At 44.5% G+C, this 25,188-nt stretch overlaps 1 long non-coding RNA gene across 4 annotated transcripts in view; it reads right to left on the reverse strand.

The window, feature by feature from the left end:
- Positions 1–25,188, reverse strand: part of LOC102901343 — a 181,900-nt gene that overhangs the window by 52,493 nt on the left and 104,219 nt on the right. For 2 of the 4 annotated variants that reach the window (XR_006598462.1, XR_006598463.1), the window contains exon 3: positions 24,263–24,389. The exons of the other annotated variants lie outside the window; for them this stretch is intronic. This is a non-coding gene — a long non-coding RNA (uncharacterized LOC102901343). The remainder of the gene's footprint in view (positions 1–24,262; positions 24,390–25,188) is intronic. 4 annotated transcript variants of the gene reach the window in all.

Below are 25,188 nucleotides of genomic sequence, written 5' to 3' on the forward strand. Positions count from 1 at the left end.
AAGATTCTGAGGCTTTGCTTTCAATTTGTGAGCTGGACAAACCCAATCTCCGCTCTCTAGCTCCTTTTTAAATAAGTCACCGCAAACAGCATCACGTCCTCAGGCAAGTTACAAAACAGTTGCCTGTGTCACAGGCTTCCTTTACTTCATCATCATCATTGTCCCTCCTGAAGTCTTCTCCTGGCCCCATGATCAAACATGGATGTTTTTCAAGCGTCTGTCAGTGGGAGGTGAACAAATCATCTTTCCAGGTAGGGAGCTTCTGTGCCTGCTCCAAATACAGAGCAAAAGAAGTTGAGAATTGACAGTGATCTTGTAAAAGAAAAACCAAATGTCCTGAGAGCTCACCAGAAGACAAGGCATGTATTAGCCTCGCATTAATGTTCGACGGATACATGTCAAGGGATGAAAAAAACATGAAATATGCGTATATGCCCCAAATGTCACAAAGCACACAGATGTGTCCACACTGTGGCTTGGATCCTGTCCCCTCTGGCCTGATCTTGCTCGAGGTTGAGATCTTTTACCAGCTTCACTTCCTGATTCTGTTCTGTCCCGAGGCCACATTCATGTCCATGCTGGTCTGCTCCCTTTAGACCATGGGAACTTCAGGCACCTATCCTAACTCCAGAGAGAGTTCGACTTCCTTCCTTGCAAATTCTCACATTTTAGTCTTTAATGCACAAAAACCTCTTAGCCTCAACTACAGACACTTCATAAACTTATTTTTGCCCCAGTTCTTTCTACTGCACAAATTCATCAACTACAAGACTTAACTGAGGTGGAATTGTCTCCAAGTCAAACACACTCAACGAAATGCAAGATGCTTGCTAAGCCCTCTCGAAGTGGGTGGAAGAGTTATAGACCCTCCTGGGTTCAGAAAGGAAAAACCAGGGGCACCTGGGTGGCTCAGTCGGTGAAGCTTCCGACTTTGGCTCAGGTCACGATCTCACGGTTCATGGGTTCGGGCCCCGCATCGGGCTCTGTGCGGACAGCTCAGAGCCTGGAGCCTGCTTCGGATCTGTGTTTGCCTCTCTCTCTGCCCTTCCCCTATTCACTCTCTGTCTCTCAAAAATAAATAAATTAATGTAAAAAAAATTTTTTTTAAAGAAAGGAAAAACCACATCCTCCATGCTGAAGGCTCTTTGCAAGATTATTCCTTATTTTTCACATTTATTCTTTGCTTGCTTTCTGTCTTTCCTATGGCTGTGGTTAAAACCCAGCCACTCACTAAATATTTGCCTTACTGGACCTTTGAGGTTTCATATTTTATTTACTTACATATGTGCGTTATAGTCATTCAACAAAATGTTTCAAATGTCTGCAATACGGCTGGCATGAGGGGTGAAAATACAGGGGGATCAACCCCCGACAAGATATAGTTCCAGCTGACCACAGCATGTCTGGTCTTGGAAGTCAGTGCTTCAGGGAGTATTTGGTGGCCTATCGTGCATTAGCATATGATAAGTATCAGCTCAAATAATGCTAATTAACCCTCTATGCCCACTGAACACAAGGTAGCTTTTTACATAATGAACAAAAAATGTAATGATCACCTACAAAGTGAAGGTCATTGTACCAACGACGCACAGAAGTAGGGGAGTTCAAACCATCTTGGAGGAGATAAGACGTTAACGTGTAAAAAAGTAATGAACAATTTATGGACACCTATGATCCAGGAGCATCCACTTCTTTGAGACGAGCAAGCTGTGAAGACAAGGCAGGTCTATGGGCAGAATTCCCGACACTGTCACCCCAACGTGGGAAAGGTTTTCAGCCAAATTTCCTCGTGTTCTTCAAATCACAGCACACAGGCACGTTCTTCCCAAAGACACAGTGCACGGTGCTGGGCCCGCTCAAAATGGGCCGGACTCCTTTAGTAGGTCGGGAGGGATGTAGGAGCCCGTGCAGTGCAGCGAGGGACGGGGGGCTCTGAACTCCTGGAACAGCCCAGGGAGGCCCCTCGCAGGTCCACCGCCATCTGTGTGCCATGCTTTCCGGCCGCTGGGTGGGGCAGTTGAAGGAAGGGTCGCTCATGGCCTCCCAGAGAGGTAGAGTCTCCAGATAAGGTGCCACACGCACTGTTGTGTTTTCTTCGCTCTTGTCCCCACCGAAAGAAGCACCTGATGCCAGCCCGAGGCACTGCTTATTGCCACTAGTGTCCCCACGGTGCCATGTTACCTGGCTTCTGGCCCGATGGCCCTACCCAGGCTTCCATGCCCACGATGGGCACATCCTCAGGCCTAGACCCCTGGCCAGACCACAGGGCACCGCGAGTAGCACGCCAGGCTGTGGCCGGTACAGTCCGTCCCTCTGGAGGAGCTGCTGTCACCAAGTCACTCCCTCCTCTCTTAGGATGAGTCTCTGCTGAGGACTTTTCCTGGTCCCCCAGTAAGCTCTCCTTGCTGGGCTCCAGACCTATCCAAACATTGACTCCTGAGTGGAGACAGCTAAGGCTCCAAAAGGACCCTCTGCCTCACAGGCATTGGTAACGGCTCGTGACCCGGCCCTTGACCAGAAACCGCCGAGAGCCCAGCTGTGAGCATCAGGCACGCCAACGCCGGGCACATGTCGGGGAGGGCTGGGCCAAAGACAGGCCTCGAGGAGCTCAGGTCCCCGTTCCTGTTGAAGAACCTCCTAGCCCAGATGATTTCCTGGACAAAGGGGTTCCGGGCCAAAACTTGACAGCAAGCTGATGAAACTTCCCGCCGTGTCGAGACCTGGGCATGAGCTCCCCGAACCACGAGCCAGGCCGGGACTCTGGGAAGGAGAGAATGGAGCAAATAAACAAAGACTCGAGGTGCTTCCACCCTGTCAGGGAGGGCGCCTCCTGGGCCCTGCCACGGCCCAGGCGGGCGGGACATCGGAGCACGCGCAGGTGTAGAGGTCCGGATCTGCTGACCCAGGCTCAGGATCTGCCCCGGGAAGTGCCAGCGAGGCAGCTGCTGAGTGTGCATTTATGAGGCTGCCTGCCCAGCCTCAGACCGTCTCTTTGGGGGCCTTCTTGGCCCCAGGCTGGAGCAGAAGGCAGGGAGCCAGTGCTCCCAGTCAGAGTAAGCCCGCTAAAGACCTTCGGGAGGGCGCCAGACTCCTTTGCGTGGTTCTTTTTCCTTTAGGAAAGCAGACTCTCTTGGAATAACTAAGCCAACGTGAGCTCCTGCTCCACCCTCCCGAGTCTGGCCAGGCATCCCAAGCCCCATGCCCACAGCTCTCTCCTTGACCATGACCTCATCCCCAAACACTGTGAGCCAGGCCTCCTGAGCAAGCGTGGCAGGATCGGAAAGGCGAGGCAAAGTTTCTGGAATGGGGAAAAGACTTCACGTGACAAGGGCACTCTCCTCCCTCGCGGGCCCCTCCAGGACACCTTGCCCTGCAGCATGAGGACCCTCACACCCCTCCTCTCGGGCAACAGCACAGCTGTACTGAGACGCCACAACAGGGAGCCCCAGCCTGGGTGCACCACCGTGGCACGGGGGAGCATGTTCATAACACAGATGCTCGAACATCCTACCCGCTGCCTGACCTACTTCATCGTAATCTCCCGCTGGGGGCTTGGGGCAGCGAAGAAGGCACACGCCGGTTTCAGAAGCCCCTCGAGTGACTTTTAGAAGCTCCCATATCGCCCCGGGGAAAGGCCTCTGAGCTGTGGCGTATAAAGTCTGCAGAATGTGAATAGACGCACCACACCTGCCCTCACGGAACTCTCGAGCCCTCCCCTGACTCCTGCCTGCACCACCTCACACAGAATGAGGCTTCTGAGAAGACGAGAAAGGTGGGGGGGGGGGGGGCACGGGGCTTCACCCAGCTGCGGGCCCACGAATGGCACAGGACAGGCGTGGTCTGGAGGCGACGGCCAAGGAGGTAGAGCCACGGGGCCAGAGTTGCAGTGAGTGGCGAGGCTTCTTTCGGGTGGGAAGAGGGCCCCAGGAAGCTTCTGAGGTTGAGGACTCTCGCTGGGAGAAAGGCACCAGCCATACATGCTGCCCCGGGCCAGGCTGGGCCAGACTTCATCTTGAATGACACACTCTCCCAGGCACACAGCATGGGGACCCTGGAGTCCCAAGATTCACCCGCTCAGCCCAGCCCAGACCCACCCCTCCCTGCTCACCCATCCCCACCCCCACCCCCACCAGGACCAGGCGCCGAGGCCGCCACCCCACCGCAGGCGGGTTGCCTTTCACGGTCGGCCACACTCCATCTGAGCTGCTGAGCCTCGTGGGGTCCTGAGAGGAAACGAGGGACCGCTGGGGCCAGCCTGTCCTGAAGCCCTCTTTCTGCTCCGTCTAGCCATTACTAACGGACTAATCCTGAATCTTCTGCTTCTTCTGGGGCCATGACTGCTCCTCCCCTGCACTAAGAGGTAAAACCAATCATAGTCTGAAGGGGGACAGTCTTATTCTGGACACATAGACAGACAAGTCTGATAATTCAGAGTCTGTGTCCGATCCCACAGAGACTCAAATCATGGCTTTTTCTTGCAGGCGTTTGTGTGTACTAACCCCCTGAAGACTCACAGTGACACTCACGGTGGACACAACCGTCACTCTATCCATAGAGAAGGAGAGGAGGGCTCGAGACTCAGCTGTTACAGGGTCCATGAAATGCCACCTCATAATATTGTTTGGAAAGTAGACGAGATGGGGAGAGGGATGAACAGGTGCAGCACAGGGAATTTTAAGAGCAGAGAAACTAGGACACCTGGGCGTCTGGCTCTTGGTTTAAGCTCAGGTCATGATCTCATAGTTCATGGGTTCGAGCCCCATGCTGGGCTCTGTACTGACAGCATGGAGACTGCTTGGGACTCTCTCTCTCTCTCTCTCTCTCTCTCTCTCTCAATAAATTAAAAAATAATAATAACAGAGAAACTATTCTATAAGATACTGTGGTAGGGGCACCTGGGTGGCTCAGTTGGTTAAGTGTCCAACTTCAGTTCAGGTCATGATCTCACAGTTCGAGTTCGAGCCCCACATCGGGCTCTGTGCTGACAGCTCAGAGCCTGGAGCCTGCTTCAAATTCTGTGTCTTCCTTTCTCTCTCCTCCACTCATGCTCTGCCTCTCTCTCTCTCTCAAAAATAAATCAACATTAAAAAAAATTTTTTTTAAGAAGAAAGAAAAAAGATACTGTGGTATATAGATTTGTCCAAACCCAAGGAACTTTAGGACATGGAGAGTGAACCCTAATGTAAACTCGGGACTTTAGTTGATAATAATGTATCAATATGGGCTCATCACTTGTAGCAGACTGACCACACACTAATGCAAGATGTTAATAATACAGGAAACTGTGGGGGGCGGGGTGACACATGGAGAACTCGTACTTCGTGCTGTCTTTCTATAAACTTAAAAATGTTCTAAAAAAAAAAAAAGCCTAGTTTTTTAAGTCAAATGAGATAACATGCATTTAAAGCACTTGCAAAGTGGCTGACATATTATCTGCTACAGTAATCACCATTTTCTGTCCTGGAACCCAGGCGGATCAGAAAAGCACCCTTCCCCCCAAAAATCTAAAAATTAAAATAAACAAATAAACAGCAACAGCAAAAACAGAAACAGACTCATAAACACAGAGGGCAAACTGGTGGTTGCCAGACGGGAGGGGGCTGGGGAGCTGGGCAAAATAGATAAAGAGGATTGAGGGGTACAAACTTCTAGTTATAAAGTAATAAGTCACGGGGATGAAAAGTTTGGCGTAGTATATAGTAACAGTATCGTAACAACTGCTGACAGGTGGTAGTTACACTTACTGTGGTGAGCAATGTGCAATGTATATAATCGTGGGATTGCCATGCTGTGCACCTGAGGCTATATAACATTATATGCCAACCCTACTTCAATTAAAATAAAACATAAATAAAAAAACAGAATAAAAATAAGTTACATATTTAATTTGAGAAAAAAAGAACAGTCCCACTCAGATTTTGTAGGTGATAAGAATGTTTCCTTGGGTCTATCATCTTTGGGAGAAGCCCTCCCTTTAGATACCGCTGAAATTATGTGTCTGTGGCAGACGAATTTATAAAATTGCTAAGAATTCGCCAGACCCCCCTGTGTTTCTTGCCTACCAGCCATGTTGCTTGGTGAGAATGGGACATCCGAGCCCCAGCCACGCAAAAGATTTGCTCAGATTCACTGTATCACTGTCCAAACTGAAATGCCCTCTCCTGACTTTATATCCTTGTGTTTTTAAATTTTTTTTTTTTTTACATTTTATTTTTGATAGAGAGAGACAGAGCACAAGCGGGGGAGGGGCAGAGAGAGAGAGGGAGACACAGAACCCGAAGCAGGCTCCAGGCTCCGAGCTGTCAGCACAGAGCCCGACGCGGGGCTCGAACTCACGGACCGTGAGATCATGACCTGAGCCGAAGTCGGACGCCCAACCGACTGAGCCACCCAGGCGCTCCTAAGCTATATTATAAAGACCTCTTCTCTGCTAAACCAGCTACCTCTCTTCTTCAGCCACTTCTTCAGAAGTTTAAATCTCCTGCCGCTGTCTTCTCCTCTCTGACATCCTCCGTACCTAAAGATTTGCAGATTTTTCCTATCTTTTTACAAGGGCTTCATTGAAAAGAGGGGTACATTCCTGTAGCTCATCTGCCATAAAATATCACATCGATATGTTGTGCCTGTTTCTGATTCCGTGGTCTAGGTTTGGCTATTGCGTGGACTTTCAGGGAATTTCTGCTGGTGGGAGTGAGAGTGATCGCGGGAAATACTGCATAACCGAGACAGGAACCATCCCATCCGCATTCTCTCGGCCGGGAGAAGATGTCTCCGGAAAATGCCAGTCTCTAATGACATAGTCAAGAGGGCCTTACCTCCGTAGCAAGAAGGCAGTGCTGCAGGACTTAGAGCCCACTGACCCTGCCACTCAGCAAAACACCTCTTCCACGCATTCCTGCCTGATGCCCTTAGTCCGCCATCACTGATGCAGACAAGCACTTTCCCCTGGAACCTCTTTTCCTCACTTCCTGGTTGTTCCATTGACTCGGTTAATTTTTGCCAAGCACGTCCTACATGCTGCGAATTGTGCTATGGATCGTGGGTACAAAAATGAATAAGATAGGATATTTGCTACCGTAGAATAAACATCGTAGCTGGGAAGACAGACAAATCAGCACATAATGTGGTCCTTGTGGGAGCACAGTGGTTGGAAAGTTCTACCTGGAGTGGCTGAGGAAGACTTCAAAGAGAAATGTCCTTGAAGAATGAGTCAGACTGAACCAGGCAGGCAAAGCAAAGTAATAGTGAACAGAGACGGGGTTAGAGAAAGCCAAAGACCCTTGAGAGACGCTCATATCACTGTGGTGTGAATTACAGTGCATAGTTTAATAGGAAATCTCCAGTAAGCAACAGAGTGCTGGGGGCTTCAGAAGTAGAAAGTTACATGTCAATAAACATGATGGGTAGAAACAGAAAACCATAAACTCCACATTCTCGCATTCAGCTTTGGTTATGAATATAGTCCAAAGCAAAGGCCACAAATTTCAACAGAACTTGAGAGAATGACAGAGCTGTTGTCACAGGTGTTTTGAAAATACGAAGCACTGAACTTGCCACCGCATCTTATGATAAAGTTACCCCAGAAGGTGAAGAACATTCACAAGTCAAACACTTCGAAGACACTCCAGGAAATAAACGCTAACCAGTTGGACAATTTCTTATTCTGCAGAGTGTCAAGCTGAATCGAGGCTGATTTGTTTGCTGGAAATTCTCCCGTGACAATCCGTTTGTAAATTCTAAAAGCCTTATCATCATCTCTTCTGGAATGTAACCCTTAAGCTCTAGGCTATGCTTGCCTTGCATAGTTCTTATGGAGAGCTGATTTTCCTTGCTATTTTATTTGTTTAGCAAATTGTATTCATCATAAGATATTTGTTGTAGAGCATAAAATAATTTACTCATCTAAATTACAATGTACACATCAGTGCTGTGGTAATTAGATCACTCTCATGACCTCACTAATTTTATTCTGGAAAGCTCATCTGTATATAACTGGCTTGACTTTACTTATGCATCAGAAATTATTAGGAATCTATGTTGGCTTTCATTCTACAGGCTTGTTTGAGAAATACACTGGGCTCTGATCAGGGTCATTCCTTTGAAAACAATGCAAAGTGAGTTTTGCACAACACAACTATGTAAAAAGTTAAGATGAGGAGGGTCAGAGGCTAATTTAGCAAGCAACTCTGAATTACATAGGCTTCTTCCTAGCTGACACCTTCTTCTTATACACTGTTTGGCTCTGTCCAACACTCTTGACAGGTGCTTGCTCAGGACTTAGCTGCATGAGGATTAACCTTACTGTGGGAAGGGGGTTGTTTCTGAAGGTCTGTCCTTTGCCAACTCTGGCTGCTCAACCAGAGAAAAGAAGGTGGAAGTTCTTTGCGTCACAAGGCAATACACCCATCTTGTTACTGCTAGATTCCCAACACCGGTAGCAGTGGCTGGCACAACGGAAGGTGTGCAATAAATATTTGTCGGTTGAATAAACCTGAATGAATGAACTAATTCCAACCTTCATTTTTCCTGTGGCATGTATCAAACTGTAGAAAATGTCTTGATTTCTTTTTATTCTGTGACACACACAACCCCTGCCTGCCATGTTGAAAGAGCACTGTATAATGGAATTACCACCTCATTGGAAGAAGTGGAAACTTATAACTTACATAATCAAAAAATACCACCGTTATAACCAGTCATCTCCCTCATTTTACTGATAATGATAAACAACCCCAGAGAGAAGACACGGTTGCCTATGGCTTTCTTTTTCTCCATTCATGGAACATTTGCTGTGAGCCAGACACTAGGTCAAGTGCCAGGCCTGGCACAGAGGACAGACAAAGCCCCACCTTCACAGAGCTCACTGTCCAGTAAGGACAGAGGTTTTCAAGCAGTGATCCTCAAACCAGGCCAGGCAAAGCACACCAGGATCCCCTGGAAGCCTTATTAAAAGTAGAGAGTGGGGGGGCGCCTGGGTGGCTCAGTCGGTTAAGCGTCCGACTTCGGCTCAGGTCACAATCTTGCGGTATGTGATTTCGAGCCCCGCGTCGGGCTCTGTGCTGACTGCTCAGAGCCTGGAGCCTGTTTCAGATTCTGTGTCTCCCTCTCTCTCTGACCCTCCCCCGTTCATGCTCTGTCTCTCTCTGTCTCAAAAATAAATAAACGTTAAAAAAAAAATTAAAAAAAAAAATAAAAGTAGAGAGTGGGGGTGCCTGGGAGGCTCAGTTAGTTGAGGATCTGACTCTTGATTTCAGCTCAGATTGTGATCCCAGGGCCATGGGAGCTGAACGTGGAGCCTACTTAAGATTCTCTCTCTCTCTCTCTCTCTCTCTCTCTCTCTCTCTCTCTCTCTTTCTCCCTCTTCCCCTCTCCTGGGCTTGTACTCACTCGCTGTCTCTAAAATAAAATTTTAAAAGAAAGTAGACAGTGCCCATCAATGAATGCCAAAGGTAGTGGGAGATGGTGCTCAAGACTATAGGAACTAATACTGTCTCAATCTCTCAATCTCTCTCTCTCTCTCTCTCTCTCTCTCTCTCTCCAAGATACTTATTAGTTACAAAGGGTTAAATCACTTTACAGTTGAGAAACCTGGCAGGGACCACCTTACCCAATAACCAATGTTGCCAATGCCAGGGATGGAGCTAATCAATTGCAGGGGCCTCTAGACTTGATACATAGAGAAAGACACATCATCACTCTTGTGGTATGATGGATGGCCCAGAGAGCATAACCCAAATCCAGTCATGAGGAATCATCAGACACACCCAGACTGAGGGACATGTTGCAAAATCACTGACCTGTACTCTTTAAAAATACCAATATTGTGAAAAGTAAACAAAGCCTCAGGAACTGTTCCAGGTTAAGAGAGGCTAACGTGATATGGCAATGGAATGCAGAACCGTGGATTTACTTTCTCTATAAAGAATATTGTTGGACCATTGGGCAAATCTGAATAAAGTTTTAAATTAAACAATAGTGTATTGATGTTAATTTTCTGGTTTTGATTATTATATTGTATATTTATGAGGTAAGTCTTAGATTTTAGGAAACGGATATTTAAGGGTAATGAGGCATCATGTCTCATGTCTGTAACTTTCTCTTAAATGGTTCAGAAAAGACTTAAACATGCATAAGCATATATGTGTGCACGTGTGTGTGTGTGTGTGTGTGTGTGTGTGTGTGTGTGTGTTGAGAGAATGCAAACACTTAGGTCACCTAGGTGAGGTTATTCAGGAATTCTTCATATGATTCTTACATTTTTTCCATGACTTTTAAATTATTGTCAATTTTTTAAATTTAAATAGAGATACTTGGGCTCTCCCCTAGGAAATTTTGATTCAGTAGACTTGGGATGAGTGTAGGTGTTTTTATTTTTAATAAGCACTCAGGTAATTCTGATGCAGCTTACCTTAAGAAAGGGATTTGGGAAACAGCATGCACTGAGAGTTGCCTAGAACCACATAGCTATTCAGGGACAAAGCCAAGACCAGACTATATCTTCCCTTCCCATCCAGGCTTCCTTCCACCATATTGTACTTCCTTAAATTAACACTAGGCACACATTTAAGATTATTTCAGCCAATAGGCATCAACAACACATTGCTCTCTCAAGGCTATCTCCTTGAAAATGGCTCCGGCTGTGGGAATGGTGGGCAGTGAGGACGCTCCAAAGGCAGAAGAGGAGGTGAGGAGCTTCTGACTGCCTGGGTCCAGCTCACAGGTCAACCAACAGTCATGTCCTCATAATGACCTTCTCCAACAGGAGGTCAGAGCTCATACCTGCAGACGGCTACTTACTCACTGCAGTGAAAAATAGACACCAAACCAGGGGCGTCCATGAGGCCACACTAGCCTGAAACAGCAGTTATTTTCCCAGTGATCTGTGAGGTAAAGTCTGTCTGCGTGTGTGTGTGTGTGTGTGTGTGTGTGTGTGTGTGTGTACCAGAAATTCTTGAATTCAGAAACATCACTATGTACTAGGCCTGTACAAAGAAAAAGCAGCCTACCAAACACCTTGTCTTGGAACCCAAATTCTCAGGTTCATATTTCACTGAAAAAAAAAAAAAGAAAAAGAAAAAGAAACGATTGGAGTCTCGTCAACTCCAGGAGGACTCTGCCTCCGTCTGTATAAAATATGATTCAAAGATCACTAGAATCTTCAATTCTTAGATTGGAAGGCTCTTTCTAAAAGAACCTGGTTCCAAATATCACCCATTTTTATAAACAGATAGAACTGTTCTGGGAATTAACTTCTCAGTCTTGGGGTTGAGTAGAAGACAAGAGTTCTAACATCAACCCTGCCCAGTATGATCTCAAATGCAACTTCCTGGAAAGAAACATAAAGTAGCCATTGACAAACTAATAGGATATTTTCTTCATCCTAAAAAAACAAAACAAAACAAAACAAAAAGAGTATGGTTGTTTTTGAATCTGGATATCCTAACCAGTCCAGGGTGAGTGATTCAAATGCTGTGAAATCTATTTATGGTCAGTGATGACAAGCGAAGAAGACAATGGTTATTTGAAGAAGTAGAGAAAAAACAAGTAATTTCTCTTGGGAGCAAGGGAACAGGATGACATGGTGGGGATTTGTTATTTCCCCCATGAGCAGGCACTTTCCTTTTAAAGACCAGAGGAGGGAGAAGAGCATCTTCCCATGGCCTCATCCATAGGAATGGGAGGCACCTGCCATTGGTCTGGGAGGTCAAGAAATGGGTGCTTCTGGTGTAGGAGGGAGACAGTGCAGCCACCGGCATGCATCCCCTGCCTCATTCCACTCCTCCTCTGATCCAAATAACCTCCGATGCAGGGAAAGAGCAAAGGAACAGGCCCAGAAACTTGCTGAAGTGACTGAGTTATAACTTTAGTTGAGAAGAACCTCAGCTCATCATGCATGCATTACAGAAAGTGCAGGAACTAAGGCCTTGGCAAGAGCCAATGCACAAGCACAGCAATGACCCCAGAACAACCGGGGGAAAGCACCCCAGTCTGGAGTGACCTCCCACTGCACCCAGTGAGGACTGGGGACCCTGCATGGACAGCTGACCTGACCTTCAGGATCTTGTAGACATTAGTGCAGAGATGGCCACTCTTAGACACACACCCTAAATCCCTGCATGAAATCATCACTCTTATTCTTGTTTTCAAAGGGAAAATTCCCTGAGTGGGAATCTTTGCCAAATTGCTTAGTTACCAAGTATGTGTTTGCAGTTGTATTTACAAACTAGGTCCTTCCCTTCCCTTCCCTGTTTTCATCACCAGAAACCCTATTGGTCTACTTCCCTGGGCCTGGCTTTGAGATCAGGCTGCCAGAGGCACTCCTAGGTAAGAGCCGCACCAGGAGAGCTTTTCTTCTCTCACAGGCCACTGTCTCGTTCGGCAGGAGAGTTAACTTCTCTCAAACTGGGCTCCATCTCACCAACAGACTCATATTGATCACCTACTATGTGTTGGACACTCTGCTATGCATTTAGGGGATACCTAGACAACATGCAGCCAGTCCTTGCTACATGTGAGGCTCGGTTCCAGTGACTTGATGTATCTTCATTTATTCAATCCTCACAATTATCCTATGGAGGAAATATTAATGCTTCCATTTTACAGAAGAGCAAACAGAGGCACAGAGCACTTTAGTGACATGAGCAATGTCACACTGTACTAAGTGTTGGAGGCAAGACTTGACCCTCAGAGCTCACACTCCCAACCACTGCGCTGTAATGAGACCTCACAGTCCAGTAGTGGAACATGCCTGTAGGTCACCAGTGCAGGGCAGTGTGCCAGGTGCCATCCTAGAGATGGACTCAGGGAACCATGAGCCACAGGGTCCAACTTTACCCGCAATCCTCTGCATTGAAGAAACCATGTTTCCAGTTTGTGTCACTGGCCCTGAAGCCCCAGAACCAACATGGCGGCATCCCAGATGTGCCCCAGGGCTCCAGACCAGCTTATGGAATAAAGCGGTGAGTGAGTGAGAAATGGCCTCCGCTCTGGATGCTGTGTGGACATCAGCATTCATCTGGCCACTGCTTGTGTGGGTTGCTGCAGCAGGGGCCACGCCATCTAGCAGAGATGCCTTGAAGGACACAGCCCCAGACACCCCATTGCCCCCGAGGAGATTTTTGGCTCCCTGTTAAGTGGCTCTGTGGGGTCCTGGGAGTCAGAGAGGGGAGCAGCAGGAGAGTCTGGTGGGGATACTCAGGGTGGCAGCCCTCCCCCCAGCCCCCACAAACAAACCAACAAACAAAAACAAAAGGTGGAGAACAGGGGCATCTATGTGGCTCAGTTGGTTAAGCATCTGACTTTGGCTCAGGTCATGATCTCACAGTTCATGAGTTTGGGCCCTGCATTGGGCTCTGTGTTGACAGCAGGGAGCCTGGGGCCTGCTTCTGATTCTGGGTCTCCCTCTCTCTCTGCCCCTCCCCCTCTCACATTCTGTCTGTCTGTCTCTCTTTCTCACAAAAATAAACAGACATTAAAAATTTTTTTAAAGGTGGAGAGCAAATCAAATTAAATTAAAATAAATTCTTAATTTAGTTAAAGGTCAGCCACATCTGTAGTCATCTGAGACTCTTGTAATTTTGTTAGCTTGTCTTGTTTTAATCTCATTCATTTATTTTCAGACTGCCTTCTGGGGGCTGTGTAAATTCTATCTCCAGCGACAGAAATCACAGAATTTCCAAGTTAGAAGGGATATTTGAGCATTTGGTACAATTCTCCCATTTTACAGATGATGACACGAAGGCCCAGGGAGGTTTGGTGACAAATTCAAGGTCACTTCTATCAAAATAGGGGAGGAATTAAAATACCTCTGCTGTCTTGCAGTTTAAACAAACCTGTATTTCCCAAACACTCAGGAATCTAGTACCTAACGTCATGGCTATTTTTGTAGTAAACATAATATGCCCAGAGACAAATTTCTGAAAATTCTATACTCGGTTCAGTAGTTTTAATCAAAATGTCCCATTCTCTTCTGCCTTCCTAGTAATCGTTTCTTTATTTGCTTCTGTGACTCTTTCACACTCAGGTATTTTTTACTGCCTTTTATTATCATAAAAGAGTCCCATCCAATTCTAAATGCATCTACTGTCATTGTCAGGGTCTACTGCTAACCATCCTATGACTGGAAGGTCTCACAGCGCCACCTCTGGACTGTAGCATGTGTATCAAGAGGGCATGAGGCACCAACTTTTTTTTTTTTTAACTTGTTTTTTTTATTTTTTTTAAATTTACATCCAAATTAGTTAGCGTATAGTGCAACAGTGATTTCAGGAGTAGATTCCTTAGTGCCCCTTACGCATTTAGCCCATCCCCCCTCTCACAACTCCTCCAGTAACCCTCAGTTTGTTCTCCATATTTATGAGTCTCTTCTGTTTTGTCCCCCTCCCTGTTTTTATATTATTTTTATTTCCCTTCCCTTATGTTCATCTGTTTTGTCTCTTAAAGTCTTCATATGAGTGAATTCATATGATTTTTGTCTTTCTCTGACTAATTTTGCTTAGCATAATACCCTCCAGTTCCATCCACATAGTTGCAAATGGCAAGATTCCATTCTTTTTGACTGCCAAGTAATACTCCATTGTATATGTATACCACATCTTCTTTATCAATTCATCCATCGATGGACATTTGGGCTCTTTCCATACTTTGGCTATTGTCAATACGGCTGCTATAAACATGGGGGTGCATGTGTCCCTTCAAAACAGCACACCTGTATCCCTTGGATAAATGTGTGGCACCAACTTTTATAGTGATTTGGATAAAAAGCTGAACTGGCAGAAGAGTAAATATGATTACACATTCTTCATTAGCCTTCCTTGTTCATTGCTAAGAATAATGTTGAAATAAAGTTGTTTAGGTTAGGAAGTTGTTTGTGAATGAATGCTCGGCATCTCCCTTTTGAAGTTTCCTCTCCCAGCATTCACAGATGGTGTGTGATCTTCCACCTTGCTGACTAATCATGAGTAATACAGTAAAGCAAGTGCTGTCCAACTAGAGAGACATCTGAGGACATGACAGTGTAAAGTCTCCCACTGCCAACAGCTCCAAAGGAAGTTGTTTCCATCACTGTGGCTCTTCATTAAGAGGGACAGAAAGAACCTGTAGCCTGAGGTCCTGAAAGGGAGTTCCAGAAACCTTGTGATTGCCTGCAAATGTCTGTGTCTGTCTATTTTTTTGTTTATTTATTTATTTTTGAGAGAGAGATAGAGAAAGTGCGAGCAGGGTAGGGGCAGAGAGAGAGGGAGAGAGAGAATACCAAGCAGGCTCCATGATGTCAATGCAGAACCTGATGCGGGGCTTGAGCCCACAAACCATGAGATCATGCACGACCTGAGCTGAAATCAAGAGGTGGCCACTTAACCGACTGAGCTACCCAGGTGCCCCTGTGTCTATTTTTAATAAAATTTTCAAAGATATGTGACCCCAGAATATTTTTAACTCAACTGTGGGAGAGGATGAGAAACCATGAAAAGATTTTAAAGGACAAGTGCAGCCTGGTCGTTTCTCAAATCTCTCCAGTGACAGGGTGGAGAACAGCCCCCAGGGGACTATGGCTGAAGGCAGGAAACCTGTGACAAGGGTAATGAAGGGGTCCAGGCACTGGAGGGCAAGCCCTCAGACTCACACAGCCTGTAGGGTGAAGAGCAGGGGCAGAACCATGAAGTTTGAGGAGCTACATAGAAGAGTTTAGAAACTGACTGGGTGTGGGGTGGGAGAGACAGACAAGAATCTGGAATGATCCCCTAGATTTCCAGCCTGGGCAAGGCACATGACAGTGTCACCAAATGAAGCAGGATTACAGCAGAAGGAGAAACCATTTTGAAGTAAAGATGATGAACTCAGCTTTAGACACTTTGCACTTCACTTTCTTGTGGGGAAAGGTGCTCTGAGATGGCTAAAAATGCATCCAAAGCTTGGGGTGGGGGGAAGATCATGGACATAGCCAGAAAATGCCATTAACATTTATTTAGATACCAGTTAAAATGCAGCAGTAAGATCATCTAGGGAGGAAACATGGCAGGAGAATAGAGAGAGGTGGGAGACAAAAGCCTGTGACACACCAACATTTGAAGAGCAAAGAGAAGAGGGGACCATGGAGGAGATGTGGGAGGAAACAGCCCAGGAGGCTGAAGGAAGATCATCAGGGTACAAAGGAAGTCGGTCTTGTAAGACAAGGACTGGAAACTCTTCATTGGATTTTGCAGATGGAAAGTCACAGGTTAGCTCAGCTGGAATACTTCCACAGTCTTGATTCAGATGGAAGAAAAATGGCTCTGGCTTTTCAAATGTTTGAAAGGTAATGAAGAAGCAGTCAGCGTCTTGATTCCATGCAGGCAGCTATAACCAAATACCACAGACACAAACAGAAATTTCCTTCTCAAGCTCTGGGGGCTGGAAGCCCAAGATTAAGGCAAGGGCAGGTCTGGTGCCTGCAGAACCCACTTTGAGATACAGATGGCCAACTTTTTGCAGCACGTCCATAAAGTAGAAGCAGGAGGAGGCTGTGGGGATTCTTAGGAACACTAATTGTGTTCCTGAGACTCTGCCCTCACAACCTAAGCACCTCCCAAAGGCCATCCTCCTAATACCCTCACACTGGGGGTTAGGTTTCAACCCGTGAATGGGGGAGACACAAACATTCAGACCACAGAAGTGAGCACAAATTAGCAGGCAGAGACTGTGAGGTAAAAGGACAGAGGGAGAGTGGTAGCTACAGATCGTGCCACAGAGACATTTTGGGTCTGCGCTCCACACAGAAACCAGAGCGTGTTTGTACCTGAGGGGAGTGGTGAGCAGACAGGGATGTGCAAATGTGGGAAAGAGGGTGAAGCCTGAAGACAGGACTCTGAGGAGACAGTGACATTTGTAGCATAGGTCCATTTCCTTTTTCTTTGTTCTTTTATATGCATTTTAAGTATACAATTTGATTTGATTTATGTACACATTGTAATCAATCACTACAACCAAGCTAATTAACACATCCATCACCACACAGAGTTACCATGTGTGCGTGTGTGTGTGTGTGTGTGTGTGTACAGTAAGAATACTTAGATCTACCCTCTCAGCAAATTTCAAGTGTCCAGGACACTACTGTAACCTACTGTCACCATGCTGCACACTAATCTCCAGAAGATAGTTGTGCTGTATAACTAAAACTTTGTGCCCCTTGGCCAACATCTCCCATTTCCCCCTCACACCAGTCCAGGTAACCTGAACATCTTCTTTATCCATCCGTCAGTGGGCATTTGGGGTGTTTCCATATCTTGGCTTTTGAGAAAACCACTGAAATGAACATGGGAGAGCAGGTATCTCTTTGAGATCCTGTTCAATTCTTTTGGATAAATACCCCAAAGTAGGATAATTTGACCAGATAGTTCTTTTTTTTTTTTTAGTTTTTTGAAGAACCTCCATATTGTTGCCATAATGGCTGTACCAACTTACATTCCCAACAACAGTGTGCACAGACCAATTTCCCTGATGAACATGGATGCAAAAATTCTCCACAAGTCAACCGGATCCAACAATACATTAAAAGAATTGTCCACCATGATCAACTGGGATTTATACCTAGGATGCAGGGCTGGTTCAGTATCCACAAATCAATGTGATACATCACATTCGTAAAAAAAAAAAAAAAAAAAAAAAAGAATACGAACCACATGATTCTCCCAATAGATGTAAAGAAAGCACTTGACAAAATACAGCATCCTTTCTTGATAAAAACTCTTAAGAAAGTAGGGATAGAAAGATCATACATCAAGATCATAAAAGCCATATATGAAAGACCCACTGCTAATATCAACAGGGGAAAAGTGAGAGCTTTCTCCCTACGGTCAGGAACGTGACAGAGATGTCCACTCTTGCCACAGTTTTTCAACATAGTATTGGAAGTCTTAGCTTCAGCAATCAGAAAACACAAAGAAATAAAAGGCATCCAAATCAGCAAGGAGGAAGTCAAACATTCACTCTTCATAGATGACGTGATAAAAGATATGGAAAACCCAAAGGTTCCACAAAAAAAATGTTAGAACCAATCCATGAATTCAGGAAAGTCACAGGATATAAAATCAATGTACAGAAATCTGTTGCATTTCTATACACCGATAATGAAGCAGCAGAGAAATCAAGGAATCGATCCCATTTACAATTGCACCAAAAACCATAAAATACCTAACAGTAAACCTAACCCAAGAGGTGAAAAATCTATACACTGAAAATAACAGAACACTTATGAAAGAAATTGAAGAAGACACAAAAAAATGGAAAAATATTCCATGCTCCTGGATAGGAAGAACAAATATTGCCAAAATGTCGATACTACCCAAAGCAATTTACATTTCCAATGCAATCCCTATCAAAATAACACCAGCATTCTTCACAGAGCTAGAACAAACAATCCAAAAATTTGTATGGAACCAGAAAAGACCCCAAATAGCCAAAGCAGTCCTGAAAAAGAAAACCAAACCTGGAGGAATCACAATTCTGGACTTCAAGATGTATTACAAAGTTGTAATCATCAAGACAGTATGGTACTGGCACAAAAACAGACACATAGATCAATGGAACAGAATAGAGAACCCAGAAATGGACCCACAAACAGATGACCAACTAATCTTTGACAAAGCAGGAAAGAATATCCAATATATAAAGACAGTCTCCTCAGTAAATGGTGTTGGGAAAACTGTACAGCAACATGCAGAAGAATGAACCTGGACCACTTTCTTACACCATACACAAAAATAAACCCAAAATGGATGAAAGACCTAAACATAAGACAGGAAACCATCAAAATCCTAGAGGAGAAAGCAGGCAAAAACCTCTTTGCCCTCCGCTGCAGCAACTTCTTACTCCAACATGTTCTCCAGAAACAAAAGCCAAAATGAACTATTGGGAACTCATCAAGATAAAAAGCTTTTGCATGGCTAGGGAAACAATCAGCAAAATTAAAAGGCAACCAATGTAATGGGAGAAGATTTTGCAAATGACATCTCAGATAAAGGGATAGTATTCAAAATCTATAAAGAACTTATCAAACTCAACACCCAAAAAACAAACAATCCTGTGAAGAAATGGGCAAAAGACATGAATAGACACTTCCCCAAAGAAGACATCTAGATGGCCAGCAGACACATGAAAAGATGCTCAACATCACTCATCATCAGGGAAATACAAATCAAAACTACAATGAGATACCACCTCACACCTGTCAGAATAGCTAACATTAACAACTCAGGCAACAGCAGATGTTGGCGAGGATGCAGAGAAAGAGGATCTCTTTCGCACTGCTGGTGGGAATACAAACTGGTGCCCCCACTCTGGAAAACAGTATGGAGGTTCCTCCAAAAATTAAAAATAGAACTATCTTACGACCCAGCAATTGCACTACTAGGTATTTATCCAAGGGATACAGGTATGCTGTTTTGAAGGGACATGTGCACCCCAATGTTTATAGCAGTGCTATGGACAATAGCCAAAGTATGGAAAGAGCCCAAATGTCCATCAACAGGTGAATGGATAAAGAAGATGTGGTACACACACACACACACACACACACACACACACAATGGAGTATTACGAGGAAATCAAAAAGAATGAAATCTTGGCCATTAGCAACAATGTGGATGGAACTACAGTGTATTATGCTAAGCAAAATTAGTCAGAGAAAAATAAATACCATCTGACTTCACCCATATGTGGAATTTAAGATACAAAACAGATGAACCTAAAGAAAGGGAAATAATATAAAAAGCAAAAATAATACAAAAACAGGGAGGAGGAAAAAACATAACAGACTCTTAAATACAGAGAACAAACTGAGGCTTGCTGGAGGGGTTTGGGTGGTGGGATGGGCTAAATGCGCAAGGGACATTTTGGAGGGTACTTGTTGGGATGAGCACTGGGTGTTATATGTAGGGGATGAATAGCTGGATTCTACTCCTGAAATCATTATTGCACTATATGCTAACTAACTTGGATGTAAATTAAAATTAATTAATTAATTAAAACAGTGTGTGAGAGTTCTAATTTTTCCATGTCCCTGTCAACACTTAACATCCATGTTTTTTTTTAAATAACAGCCATCCTAACAGAAGTCAGGTTGTTACTGAACCTATGTTCAGCTGCCCATCATTCAAAAGGTCGATACTCAGGGATAAGTTTTTTTTTTTTTTCTGGTAGAAAGTTTTATTTTTTTTTAATTTTTTTCAAAATATGAAATTTATTGTCAAATTGGTTTCCATACAACACCCAGTGCTCATCCCAAAAGGTGCCCTCCTCAATACCCATCACCCACCCTCTCCTCCCTCCCACCCCCTGTCAACCCTCTGTTTGTTCGCAGTTTTTAAGAGTCTCTTATGCTTTGGCTCTCTCCCACTCTAACCTCTTTTTTTTTTCCTTCCCCTCCCCCATGGTCTTCTGTTAAGTTTCTCAAGATCCACATAAGAGTGAAAACATACGGTATCTGTCTTTCTCTGTATGGCTTATTTCACTTAGCATCACACTCTCCAGTTCCATCCACATTGCTACAAAGGGCCATATTTCATTCTTTCTCATTGCCACGTAGTACTCCATTGTGTATATAAACCACAATTTCTTTATCCATTCATCAGTTGATGGACATTTAGGCTCTTTCCATAATTTGGCTATTGTTGAGAGTGCTGCTATAAACATTGGGGTACAAGTGCCCCTATGCATCAGTACTCCTGTATCCCTTGGGTAAATTCCTAGCAGTGCTATTGCTGGGTCATAGGGTAGGTCTATTTTTAATTTTCTGAGGAACCTCCACACTGTTTTCCAGAGTGGCTGCACCAGTTTGCATTCCCACCAACAGTGCAAGAGGGTTCCTGTTTCTCCACATTCAAGGGATAAGTTTTGATTGGAAAGGAATATGAGCTTTATTCAGGAGGCCAGCCACCTGGGGAGAAAGTGGACTCTTGTCCAAAGGCCAGTTCCAAGTTTTCTGCCTGGCCCAGAGATTTTTAAAGGGGTTTAATCAGTTAAGGGAGTGCAGTAGTTTGTGACATTTCTTGACTGCGTGCACAATCGATGGTGCCAGCTACAGAGTTATCTCAGTGCTTGGTTGTTGTGCAAGACGTTCTAGTTCCTTGGTGCTCGGGGGAGAGGGATGTTGTGCAAGGTCTGGTTCCTTGGTACCAGAGGTTGTGCAAGAGTACTCTGTTCTTTCTGCAAAGGAGGGCAAGGTCTACAGATGCACAAAGTGGGGTCAGTAAAGTCATTTGTTGTGACCCTAAAAAACAAAAACATTATGCTAACAGATTGCTAGGTTACTCAGAAGCTGAGGTGACTTCAAATAGACCTGCTGGACTCTGTGGCCTGGGAATGTTCTGGTCCTCCATTCTCCAAGGCCTGGGGTCTGCAAATCTCAAAGAAAGTAAATTAGATCCAGGGCCTTAGATCAGCAAGCAAGGAGAGTGTTACCTGAAACAAATTAACCCTTTAGACCAGCTGGTGTACTGTTAAAGGTGATATATCACTGTGGTTTTGATTTGTGTCTCCTGATGATTAGTGATGCTGAGCACCTTTTCATGTGCCTGTTCGCCATTATATGTCTTCTTTGGCAAACTAGGTCAGTTTTCAATGGGAGCTGGGCAGTTCCAGAACCAAGTAGAGCTTTAGAGTAAAGCCTCCTAACCTCTTCAGTTGATGGACAGAGCTCAGGGACAGTAAGGATCTGGGTTACCCGAATGGACTAAGACACTCACTATTTCTTCAAGGAGAGCTCTTCTTCTTCCAGGAGAGAACTACTACTCCAACTCTGGTTCTCATACTCCTGGAAATAAGCATCTGATTTTGCTGGTGGTATGTTTCATGGGGCTGCAGTTGGCTGATAACCATATACCTCTGCATCCAAAGCTGAGTTATCCACACACTCCCCAGATCACTCCCCAGAGAACATGGTCAGCAGTGCCTGCCAGGGGCCAGCCCCACAATTAGCATTGTTTCATTTCTTTGTCATTGACCTGGAAGAAGGAGTGAAGGATCCACCCATCTAGCTTGGTGGATGTTGCCGTGTGACACAGGGGAGCTAACATCTTGGAAGAGAGATGCAGAATTCAGTCACTTGGATGAGTTGGACAATGGTTCAAAGGGGGAAAAAAGACAAAGTTCACCAGGAATTATGTTAAAAAAAAAAGTAGCACCACATTTGCACAAAGGAAAAGGACTCAACAGGTATAGCTCTGCACCAAAAAATGCAACTATGAAGAAATTGGCTGCTTTCAAAAGCCAGAAAATTTTGTTTTCTATTGCCATCTGTGTTGATCTCATAATCCCTACAGTATTAGATCTATCTTAGATCTTTGCATTTGTAAAAAACTGAGCTGAAAAGCATCAAGAAGGAGGGAAAAAAATGAAAGGAGATGGAAACTATATCCTACCAAGAAAAGATAAAGAATAGAAGGGTAAAAAGGGTTGAGAAATATCGTGACCATCCCACAATGTTTTTAAGAAAAATCTATGATGTGAGTATATCAATAAATGAACTTAATGCCTTAAAGTGCTCTTTTACAGTATTCAAAGAATAAGTATTAAGGATACCAACTTGTTCTTCACTTTCTAAAGAAATTGATGAAGCCAGTAGCGACATCTGGAGAGCAATCTGGTAATATGTTTCAAAAGGCTTAAAAATATTAATATTCTTGACCCCAAACTTCCATTTGTAGGATTTCATGAAAAACCTCATTTATAATTTCTATTCCTTTTATTTAATGGTTCTGTGACATTGGATATCCCTGAGCCTAATGGATCTTCTGATCCATTAAATGGGCAAATAATACCAAATCACAAATTGTGTTCAGAAATAATCAAAGTAATATAGGTCCTTCGTTTAGCTAAAAAATAGTAAGTGTTAGCAAGTAGTTGTTTGCAAGTTTATTCTGGTAGGTGTCCATTTAATTATGTAAATGGAGAAAATAGCATCCGACAATTAGATAATAGGTCATTGGTTAAATACATCTATCGTATACATACCATAATAACTATTCAACTGCTAAAATAACATCATAAAAGATTTAAAAGGTGAAAAGTTCATGATATATTTGTTTGTGCTTTCTAGGACAATCCCAACGTATCTTGAGATACGTAAATTTATAAATCGATCTGAAAGCAATACGACAAAATTTCCTCGTAGGGTGTTTATGAGTGGTACAGTAACAGGTGAACTTTTTCATCTTTATGTTTTTCTATATTTCCTCAATTATCTATGATGAACAAAACTTACAAATGAAATATTCTATTTAAAATTTCGGTTTAGAGAATCAGCTGGCCTTCGTGGTATTATTAAACTAGCATAACTCTGTTTAAAAATTCCCTAAACAGTCTTCAAAATAATCTCTAGGAAGAGGCTCAAGTTACCTTCAGAAATAATTTCTGGAAGACTGTGCAAGTTTATAAAGCTTGCAGATGAGCGCTGTTAGTTGCTAGAAACTGATGACAATGGTTTACACATGTGTGTCACCAGCTGCACTTCCCAGAAACTTAACCTTTGGAGGGGAAAGGAGGTTACAGATGCCTGTGAATTCCTCATGAAACCTCCAGACCGTCTTTCCAGGAAAATACACATTTCCTATATACACTTGAAATGTGGGGTTCTGCTTCAGAGGATACAAGGACTCCCTGTCATTCAGCCCACCAATAACTATGAGGGAAATGCCAAGGTGAGATGCTCCCTTCAGTTTAAGAATAAAGTGGAAAACCACTTTCTTCCTGCTTCGGAAAATAACACAGGAACTTAGCATAAAGAAGTAGCTAATGACCAGCCGGCTCTTTTTACTTCCCAAAGAGAACAAAAGAGAGAGGTAGAATGGGCTGGACCTTGTAGGTGACCTGTTAAAGATGCTGATTCAAATTAGTTTGACTAATCTAAGCATAGGGAGTAAACCTCCTATAATTGAGTTAGGGGACAGGAGTCACTGGTACTTGTAGCTCCCAGCAGATTGATAGACTATAAGTATAGATATAGTAAGATGAAATAGACTATAGAGCTATAGACTAAGATCAATTGAATTTTTGCTCTGAGACTACATGGTAGATCCATTTTGGATTTGGTTATTCTAGATATTTACTGTGTTTTAGTGAGAGACGCACAGAAGCTGATAGAGTTAGAAGTTAATCTCTTCTAAAAGCTTGCTCCATAAGATTATCTTCACCACTCTTTAATGTTTGGGTTTTTTCAATAGAGTTTTCATTTTATAAGTGTGGTTTGGTAAATTCATGGGTACTTCTGCATCTCAGACTAGGTATGTACCTTGTAGCTCATACAAGGGCTCTGATGTATGCTCCGAAGGGGCTCTGTTCACACCGTGGCAAAGTCCCAGCACTGTGGAGAGAGGGCACCTGCCGCAGGAACACAGGTGACAGATGCAGCTTCAAGTCTGAAAGACACAGATTCGGAGCTGAGTGACAGCCAATGTCCCACGTTGATTTAGACGCTCGTCTTCATGAGGCTTCACCATGAAACTTGCATGTTTGTGACTGTGTCGGTGTACCCTGTCTCTTTGCTCCGTGAGTGGTTAGCCGGGTACTATACTCGTGCTTAAAGCCTACAGGGAGGCTGGTGAACGGCCAACTAGGGAGCTCTCTGAATATTTCTGTGAAAGAGACAGAGGAGAAGCACTTCTGGAAAAATTGCCACATATAGCTTAGTTGCCAAAGAAACAGTGCAACACAAGACAAAGACCAGAAGACAGAAAGGAAGAGAGTCGGTGACCTACTGTGCCAGCTCTAAATCTTCCATCATGAGCCACCTGCCTTGCTGGGATCGTGACCTGAGGTCATGGCCTCCCTGCATCCGTGCGCACCCTCGTGAATGACCTCCCATGTGTCAAGGGAGTTGACTGAACAGCGGGCTGATTCTGAGCCTGACCCATAGAGTGGTGTGACTGGGGACACAGTCAGGACTATGACCCCAGGTGAACGAGAGGCCGCAGGGAAGTTCAGTGGGAGCACAGAGGCTAGAGGGGCAGGTGAGCTAATCCATGGAATTCAAGGAGTACAGCAGTGCTGCTCAGGATCAGAACTCATATAGCATCGGGCTGGCACACAGGCTGGTGAGGCCCATGCATCATCAGACAATAATTCTCTGGGGGCGCCTGGGTGGCTCAGTCAGCTAAGCGTCCTACTCTTAATTTCAGCTCAGGTCATGATCTCATGGTTTGAGTTTGAGCTCCGCAT

Source organism: Felis catus, chromosome B2 (genome assembly GCF_018350175.1).
Source record: "Felis catus isolate Fca126 chromosome B2, F.catus_Fca126_mat1.0, whole genome shotgun sequence".
Classification (NCBI taxonomy): Eukaryota; Metazoa; Chordata; class Mammalia; order Carnivora; family Felidae; genus Felis; species Felis catus.